Source organism: Mus musculus, chromosome 6 (assembly GCF_000001635.26).
Source record: "Mus musculus strain C57BL/6J chromosome 6, GRCm38.p6 C57BL/6J".
NCBI classification, from domain to species: Eukaryota; Metazoa; Chordata; class Mammalia; order Rodentia; family Muridae; genus Mus; species Mus musculus.
In genome coordinates this window covers 72,394,821-72,404,973 of record NC_000072.6, presented here as the reverse complement: position 1 = coordinate 72,404,973, position 10,153 = coordinate 72,394,821, and positions in this window count along the sequence as shown.

Below are 10,153 nucleotides of genomic sequence, written 5' to 3'. Positions count from 1 at the left end.
GCTCAAAAAAAAAAAAAAAAAAAATCTACCTACCTCTGTCTCCTGAGGGCTGGGATTAAAAACATGGGCCACGACGTCTGGCAAAAAAAAAAAAGTAATTTTTAAAATCAGCAATGGAGCCGGCATGGTGGCACACACCTTTAATCCCAGCACTTGGGAGGCAGAGGTAGGCGGATTTCTGAGTTCCAGGCCAACCTGGTCTACAAAGTGAGTTCCAGGACAGCCAGGGCTATACAGAGAAACCCTGTCTCAAAAAATAAAAAAAAAAAAAAACCAAAACAAACAAACAAACAAAAATGGCAATGGGTTGCATATGATAATCCTTGCACACACGAGATAGAGGCAGGGTTGGCTGTTGCAGGTTCTACGAAAGCCAGGCCTACTTATGCAGTTTCAGGATAGCCAGGGCTGCATCATGAAACTCCGTCTCAAAAGTTCAAGACCAAGAAAATTCAAATGGTACATCTAAAAATTGCAAGGTGAGAGCTGGCCTTTAATCCCAGCACTTAGGAAGCAGAAGCAGGCAGATCTCTATAAATTTGAGGGCAGTCTGGTCTATGTAGCATGCTCCAGGCAACCAAGGCTACTTAGTGAGAGACCCCCAAACAAGCCTCCCAAAGTCACAAACTGAAGCTCAGTGGGACACCTGAGGGCTTGAGTTTGGATTCCTTAAACACATGTAAAACCTAGAAGCATCTGTATGCATCTCTAATCCCAATGGCTCTAAGAAGATATGAGAAATGCAAACCAGAGAACTCCTGGAAGCTTGCAGGCTCAGCTAATCTGCCTGAGCAACCGTGAACAGAAGGAGATCCTGTCAAATAAAATGGATGACAAGGACCAATATCCAAGACTGTCCTTTGACCTCCACATGTACACCATGGCATGTGCACACCCCCACACATGTGAACAGGCACAATCACACACCTACATTGTAATCTGGTGAGCCGGGGATGTAGCTCAGCTGATAGCAAGTTTGCTTCACATGCATGAAACCCTGGGTTCTGTCCTCAGCACTACAGAAAATAAGGTCTGGTGGCACACATTTGTAATCCTAGGAGGTGGATGCAGGAAAATGTTCACCATCATCCTAATTACTTAATGAAACAGCCCGAGATCCATAATTCCCTGTTTCTAAAATAAATAAAGGCATAGAAAGATGGCTTAGTGGTTGAGAACACATACTGCTCTTTCATAGGTCCTGAGTTCAATTCCTTCCACCCAAGTTGGGCAGTTCACAACTGCCTATTGTTGCAGGATCACATTGGGAACCCCAAAATTGTGTTATTTACTGAAAAATAAATGCGTTTCTAGTTGTGGTATGGCTCAGCACTTATCATACAACTTTAATCGCTCTGGCTGGAATGCAGACACACCCTTAATACACATCTTTAACCCCAAACGACGAAGGCAAAGTTAGTTTGTAAAAGGAAGCAGCCAGGTTTAAAAGTGTTGTCTAATTAAGTGGCAGAAAAAGTGATGAACCATGCCGGGCTTGGTGGCACATGCCTTTAATCCCAGCACTTGGGAGTTCTGAGTTCAAGGCCAGCCTGATCTACAAAGTGAGTTCCAGGACAGCCAGGGCTACACAGAGAAACCCTGTCTTGAAAAAAAAAAAAAGTGATGAACCAGAGAAAGATTTGACAGAGTAGGGTACGCCCAACGCTTACGAGATGAGAGAGGAGGGGGAAGCTACTTGAGAGAACAGTGCAGAGAGAGGAGACAGTTTTACTCAGAGAGTTTTACAGAGACAGGCTGCAGAGAGAACAAGCTAGACACAGGTGAAAACAGAACTCGAGCCAGAGAATGAGAAGCCAGAAGATTAGAACATATTACTAAAGTTAGTATGAGGTCAGGCCGAGCTATTCAGTCAGAGACCAACAGAGAAGCCAGATCGAATCAGGATTTGAGCCAGAACAGCTAAGTTGAACCAGCCAGCCAGGGCTAGAAAGGGGTGCATTTATTCAGAGGCAAATCTCAGAGGCTGAAAACGTTCTAGACTTAGATAAGATTATACAGAGGCTAGAAGGTTCCATGTCTAGGCTTAGGTTTATATACAAAGGCAGTAAGCCTTGAAGACAATCGTATCAGGAAAATCAAAAATACTTTTATAGCCTATAACTCCAACTCTGATGCTTCTGGTCTCCCTGTGCACCTGCAGTCACGTGCACATACCCTCCCATCTCTCCCCACCAATTAAAAATAAAGGGGACTGGAGAGATAGTTCAGCAGTTAAGAGCAATGATAATTTTTCCAAAGGGTTTAATTCCTAGCACCTTCTTGGAAGCTCACAACCATCTAAAACTCTAGTTCTAGGATATCCAAGACCCATTTCTGGCCCCTGTGGGATCCAGGCTCACACATGGTGCACAGAAATACATTCAGGCTGGGCGTGGTGGTGCCTTTAATCCCAGCACTCGGGAGGCAGAGGCAGGTGGATTTCTGAGTTTGAGGCCAGCCTGGTCTACAAAGTGAGTTCCAGGACAGCCAGGGCTATACAGAGAAACCCTGTCTCACGAAAAACAAAAAAACAAAAAAAAAACAAAAACAAAAACAAAAAAAAAAGAAAGAAAAAGAAAGAAAGGAAGGAAGGAAGGAAGGAAGGAAGGAAGGAAGGAAGGAAGAAAGAGATACACTCAGGCAAAACATTCATACACATTTAAAAATTAAATATGAATAAATTATTTTTTCAAGAAAAATCAATAGAGAGTATGGAGCTATTTCTCATCAGTTAAGAGCACTTGCTTCTCTTTCAGAGGCCCCAAGTTTGAGTCCCAGCACCTACATTGAGTGGTTCGCAAACATTGCTATTCTGGCTCCAGGGTGATCCAATGGGTCTGGCCTCTGAGGGTAAATACGATTAGGTAATTACTAGCATTTATTGCTCTACCAGAGGTTCAGAGTTTGGCTCACAAACACCGGCATCTTCAGTTCTAAGGGATCTGGTGCCCCCTTCTGGCCTCCAGCGGCATCACACAATCACACAACATAAAATCTCTCTAGGTAGGTCTAAATTTCTTAGAATGCGCTGCATAGACAGAGCTGGCCTTGAATTCGCGGCAATCCACCTGCATGTACTTCCAAAGTACTGGGATTTAAGTGCCATCAGTTCTAACACTAAAATACATTGTTTAAAATTTTTAATAAATAAAGGTAAAATAAGTAAAATAAAAAGTTTTTATCAAGCCAGGCATGTTGGTGCATACATCCCTGTAATCCTGATACTTGGGAGGTGGAAGCAGGAGGAGGAAGAGTTCAAGGCCACTCTTAGCTGAGTAGAAAGTTTGAGGCCAGCCTAGACTACATGTGACAGTCTCCATAAAACATAAAATCGATGAATGAACAAACAAGTAAATGGCTAACTATTGACAATATGTGGCCGTGAGGAATACGATTGGATACTGTTACAATTTGCTGCCTCTGTTGTGCCAAATGTTGTGCCAGGAAGTGTTTGTGAATCCCAAAAGACCACCCAGGAGCCGTTTCCCATGTGATCACGTTAGGGTCTCTTTATTACAAAATTGAGTTTGGGCTTTCTCGTCGCCTATGCCCAGGACCATTTTGTGAAGCAGCCGGAACTCTCATCGGGATGAGGTGTTATAGAAAATGGAAGCAGGGGGCCCAGACTGGCAAGCATCTAACTGAATGGCTATTGTAAACCTACGAGTGGGTGTTCTGACGCAAGATTGTACACAATCACAAATGGTTTGAAAGTACATCTGAAACAATCAGACTGATCTTTGATTTTTGTTTTACTTTTTTATTAGATATTTTCTTCATTTACATTTCAAATGCTATCCCAAAAGTCCCCTATACCCTCCCCCTGCCCTGCTCCCCTACCCACTCACTCACACTTCTTGGCCCTGGTGTTCCCCTGTACTGGGGCATATAAAGTTTGCAAGACCAAGGGGCCTCTCTTCCCAATGATGGCTGACTAGGCCATTTTCTGATTCATATGCAGACATGAGCTCTGGGGGTACTGATTAGTTCCTATTGTTCCACCTATAGGGTTGCAGACCCCTTCAGCACCTTGGGTGCTTTCTCTAGCTTCTCCATTGGGGGCCCTGTGTTCCATCCAATAGCTGACTGTGAGTATCCACTTCTGTATTTGCCAGGCACTGCCATAGCCTCACAAGAGACAGCTATATCAGGGTCCTTTCAGCAAAATCTTGCTGGCATATGCAATAGTGTCAGCGTTTGGTGGCTGATTATAGGATGGACCCCCGGATCTTTGATTTTTTTAAACACTCATAATTATTATCTTTTTAAGATTTATTTATTTATTTTATGTATGTGAGTACACTGTAGCTGTCTTCAGACACTCAGCAGAGGGCATCTGATCCTATTACAGATGGTTGTGAGCCACCATGTGGTTGCTGGGAATTGAACTCAGGACCTCTGAAAAAGCAGCCAGTGCTCTTAACTGCTGAGCCATCTCTCCAGCCCCAAGACTAATCTTTGATTAACTGTTGCTAGGAAGTAGCTAGGTAGTAGTAGATCTGGCCAAGGACAAGCTGTGGGGTCTTTCCTAGTACGTGGGTGCAGCTTTTTTCTTTTTTCTCTTTAAGATGGAGGCCAGTCTCAAGGTGGAGGTTTGGCTTCTCACCTCCCTCTTCCCTCCCACTAAGTTGCCAGCTTTAGTGCAAATATCAACATGGCTAAAAGGGCAAATATCTCAATGTTATTGTAGCTGCTGTCCTTGAAGTCTGTAGGAGTTCTGAGGCACACTGAGCTCCACTGCCGGCAGATGTAGACATAAAAGCAGGGGTCACTGGGGCCAGATGTGTTTAGCAGCTGGAATCACTAGGCCAATAGTGCTCCTGCTGTTGAGGACATGTCCACTGCTAGGTTATCCTAACAGGCAAGGCAGGCCATGTCACTTTGGAAGCTACAGATGTATAAGAGATGGGTCTTGCAATTACTATCAAACTGTGGCCCAGCAGGCAGAACATCCCTATACAGAAAACAAAAAATAAGAACCCGTGGCTCAGAGAGAGTCTGTGCAGCTTGTGAAGTTTGAATTGACTCTTGCAGGACCGTGCACAGTGATGGTTCTGGGCCGTGGAGCTCAGTGGTTAGGTACTTACTTGCCTCACATGCATGAGGCCATGAGTTTGGTCTTCAGATGTACCCCACCCCCAAAGTTCATTCCATCAGGTTTAACATTCTGGTGTGTTATGTACAAGAGGCTCGCTCTTGTAATCCCAGCACTTGGCAGGTAGAGGCAGGAGGGTTAGGAGTTCAAGGTCATTCTTGGCTACATACTAAATTGGAGACCAACCTGGACTATATGAGACTCTGTCTACTAGAAGAAGTGGGGAGGGGGAGGAGGAGGAGGAGGACAGTAGCAATACAATAGAAGGGAGGGATGGAAAGAGGAGTTGAGCAGAGGAAGCGTGTACTTAGCAAACATAAGTCCTAGGTTCTATTGCAAGACTAATTATAATAATAATTAACTGGTGGTGTGAATAGGAATGGCCCCTAGACGCTCATGTACTTGAATATGTGGTTTCCTGTTGGAGAACTGTTGGGAAGGATTAGGAGGTGTGTTCCTGTGGGAGGAAATAGGTTCACATGCCCATGCCAGGCCTGGTGGCTTTGCCTGCTGCTTGAGGCTCAGGATATAAAGCGCTTCTCCAGGACCATGCCTGCCTGACAACCATGTGGACTCCCCTGTGATGATGGACTGAGCCTCTGAGGCTGCAGGTGGTCTCCCAGTTAAATGTTTTCCTTTATAAGGTTTGCAGTGGCCATGTTGTCTTTTCACAACAATAGAACACAGACTAAGACAATGACAATGGCTGGCAGGATGGCTTAGTAACTGCCACCAAACCCAGACCTGAGTTTGATCCTTGAGACCCACCTGGTGGAAGGAAACAGTCAACTCCTGCAAGCTGAACTATGACCTCCACTCAGACAGACAGACAAACACACACACACACACACACACACACACACACACACACACACACACAGATGTAAAAACGTAACTACGTGGAAACAACAGACCACTTCTGTAACCATCTAATAGGACTGAAAATGTTCTATTTGTACTCCTCCCCAGGCTATTAAACTATTGGGTTCAAAGAACTAAAAATCCCCCAGGATTTCTATGCTGGAGCAAGTGAGAGGCTGAAGTCTGCTGTCAGACAGAGGAAGAAACTGCCTTGTTCCCCCAAGAGAGATTACACAGAATTCTGACTTCCCAGACCTCACTGCAGGCCGGACTTGAGCAGAGGCAGTGAAGGGTCCATACTGAGGGGGAAGGCACACTGACCAAGACTGCTTAGTTATTTAGGCCTCTTGCCCTCTATCCAAATCTAAACCTCACATCAGTGCCCTAGCGGTGGACTTGGGGGTCACTGGCCTCTTTATGTGCTCCTCTCTCCAATGAAGGTACACTGAAACACCCTCCTTTTTCTGTGTCTATGACCTGTCTCTTTAATTGGGGATAGATGGACAAGCCTACCTTGGGTTTTTAGAATCCAGGCTTTAGCCCTAAGAACTCTAATGGCACCACTATTGTGCTGTAGAAAGTCATAAGTATGAAATAAATTCTATGGGAGCTTTGGGGAAATGAATTAGGACTAGAAAAGCCCAGGAAGTGTGTGTGTGTGTGTGTGTGTGTGTGTGTGTTTGTTTTGAACTTGAGCTGATGGTGTAGCTCAGCGGCAAGAGTGCTTCCCTGGCATACACAGGGCTCTAACTTTGACTGCAGCCAAAAAATGATGTGGAATAGACTTGTAGTCTCAGGAACAGGGAGATGGAGATAGGCCACTCCCTGGAGCTTATTGGTCTGCTAATGTAGTCCATTTGGTGAAGTCCAATCAGTAGCAGTGACAGTGCATGCCTTTAATTCCAGAACTTGGGAGACAAAGCAGGTGGAAATTTGAGTTCAAGGCCAGCCTTGTCTATAGAGAGAGTTCCAGGACAGCCAAGGCTACACAGAGGAACCCTATCTCAAAAAACCAGAAGGAAAAAAAGGGTATGTTGTTTGAGAACAGTCATACCCAGATTGTCCTCTGACCTTCACTCCCCAATGCCACACACACACACACACACACACACACACACACACACACACACACCACACCACACACACCAGTAGTATTTGAGCTAGTTTTAAAATGTAAGTACAGTTTGTGTTGGAGAGATGTCTCTAAGGATAAGAGCTCTAGCTCCTTGCTTTTCCAGAGGATCTGGTTCAAGTCCCAGCACCTACATGGCCGCTCACAACTGTCACCACCTCCATACCTAGGGGATCCAATACCTCTCTGGCCTCTGTAACTACCACCACGTAGTGCACAGACATACATACAGGCAAACACCAAATAAAAATAAACGGGAAGCAATGCAGTGGTGGCGCACGCCTTTAATCCCAGCACTTGGGAGGCAGAGGCAGGCAGATTTCTGAGTTCGAGGCCAGCCTGGTCTACAAAGTGAGTTCCAGGACAGCCAGGGCTACACAGAGAAACCCTGTCTCAAAATAAATAAATAAATAAATAAATAAATAAATAAATAAAAAATAATAAACAAACTCTTATTCTGCTCTAACACTCATAACATTCACAAAGTTGCTTTAAGGTGAGGCTATGTTATACAACACAGAGTGAGGACAAGCCCCTGCAAGCTGCCAAGGGAAATGAAATCATTAAAACTAATTTTTTTTTTCCAGGCAGAGCCTCACTGTGTAGCCCAGGCTAGCCTGGTACTTAATTATCTTGTGGCTCGGGGCTCGGGAGAGCTTGAGATTGCGAGTGTGTACCACCACTCTTCCGCTAGACGTTTCACTCTTTTTACGTTTGAGATGGGGTTTTTCTATGTTACGCAGGCTGACTCAGCTTCCCAAGCAGTTGGGATGACAGGTGCCATTCACCACCCACTTCTGGCCATTAAGATTTTTTCTAAAACGGAGTTGGGAGGTTGCAAGAGGCCTGCACTCAGACCTGCTAAAGGTTAAACCACAGAATGTTCCAATAGGCTTGGGTAAACAATTAAAGCCAGTGTCTGCTGGCCTTCCACATTTCTCAGTTGGAGTACCCTCAATAACTAACAGGCAGGTTCGCGATTCAGGGTGTGTGCCCAGGCAATGCTGCCTCCAAAAGCTACTCTGGAAACCCCCACTTAAAAACCAAGCAAAAGAAACCCCTCCCTGTGCCTTATGCACTGTTTTAGGGTACTCTGATTCAGTGTGTCCAAACTGTTCCTAGATAAAAGCTACTTCCTTGGACTTTTGTGTTTTGTGGGGGTTTGTTTGGTTTGGTTTTTTTTTTTTTTTTTAAAGATTTATTTATTTATTATATGTAAGTACACTGTAGCTGTCTTCAGACAGCACCAGAAGAGGGCATCAGATCTCATTACGGGTGGTTGTGAGCCACCATGTGGTTGCTGGGATTTGAACTTCGGACCTTTGGAAGAGCAGTCGGGTGCTCTTACCCACTGAGCCATCTCACCAGCCCTTGGTTTGGTTTTTGAGATGGGCTTAGTATGTAGCTTTGGCGCCCAGGAGCTTACTGTGTAGGTCAGCCTGGCTTCAAATGTAGAGATCCATCTTTTTAATTTTTTAAAAACTAGTATTACATTTCAGAGTTTATGTCTAAATTGGGTGTGGCACCCAGTGTCTGTAAAACCCAGGACTGGCAAGGTTGAGACAGGAGGATTATCATAAATTTAAGGCTAACTAAGATTACAAAATACTCTCTTAAACAACAGTAATTTTTTTTTTAAATGTAAGTCTTGAGGAAGCAGAATGTGTATGCAGCTATGTGCACGCATATGACAGATGCTGTGCCAAAGGGAACTGACGGAGATGGGGGAGGAAGAAGAGAGTTTAATTCTGTGGGGAATTCCAGACATAGAGAAATATGAGAAATTCCCACAGGTCCAAGAAGTTAAGGAGCCATTAAGCAAAAATGGGTGCCTGGGGCTGGGCATGGGTAGAACTGAAGGGGACGGGCATGGGTAGGGCTGAAGCTGCCTCACGAGGGCTTGGGAAAGTGGGTGAACACTTGGATTGCCTGCATAGGGAGGCTGGCTTTAGCCTGGAGGTAAGGTGAGTTTACTCAAATGTGTTTGGGGAACACAACAAGCACTTTCCAAAGGAATGGATGGGACCAGACAGGTGAGTTTGGAAATGGATGCATCTAGAGAAGAGACCGTGCTGGCATCCACTAGGAAGCTGGAGTTGGTGACAAGAAAAAAAAAAAAAAAAAAAAACATCGTAAAATGACCCAGAATGCATAAAGATATGGAACAACTCGAGCTGTGGTGCGGGGATCAAAGCTGGACCTGGTCAGGCGAGGTGAGAATCACAGAACGACAGCCGGGCCCTTACTTTTATGCTTGCTTGATTTTGTGTTGTGTGCTGGCTCACTTGGTAGCCCAGGCTAGCTCTCCTGCCTCACCACTCCACCCTTCAGTTCCAGCTTTACAGGTATGTGTGACCATGTCTGGCACCGGCTTCCTTGTTCTTATGTTGTTTAATTTTTTTCCCCAAGATAGTTTTATTTTTAAATGTCAAGCAAAAAACAAGGCTACCCTACAAAGCAGCACAACAAAAGCATGTAAAGGCCACCAAGAGCCCCAAATGCCGCAGACCCACCACGTTTCTCCTGAACAAAAGGCCTTCCTGCACGGCATTCAGGGGACTGAGAGCTTGTCACCCAAAGGAGACTATGCTTTTTGGTTCTCCCCAACATCTAGTCTAAAGCGCAATTGTTTGGTTGAAATTGTGAGATAAGACTCACTCTCTCACTCCAGCCTGGAACTCACTATATAGCCTAGGCTAGCCTCCAGCTCAAAGTGATCCGTTTCCAGTGTTGATCAATTGCTAGAATTAAAAGCATGAACCATTACATCCAACTTCTCTTTGTTCATTTTAGAGATGAAGTCCTGACATATAACCCAGCCAGCTGAAACTAGCTGCCTCTTCAGACTGCAATATCCCTCTTTCCTAGTTCCTCATTCCATTTTCTCTCTTTTTTTTTCTTACTTGTGTTTTTTTTTCTTACTTGCTTTTGTTTTGCTTTGTTTTTGAGATAGATTCTGTCTATAGCTATATAGCTGAGGCTGGCCTTGAACTCCTGATCATGTTCAATCTGCTTCCCAAGTATAAAGAGTATGGGAGTGTCGTGCTATGCCTGACTTTTTATTT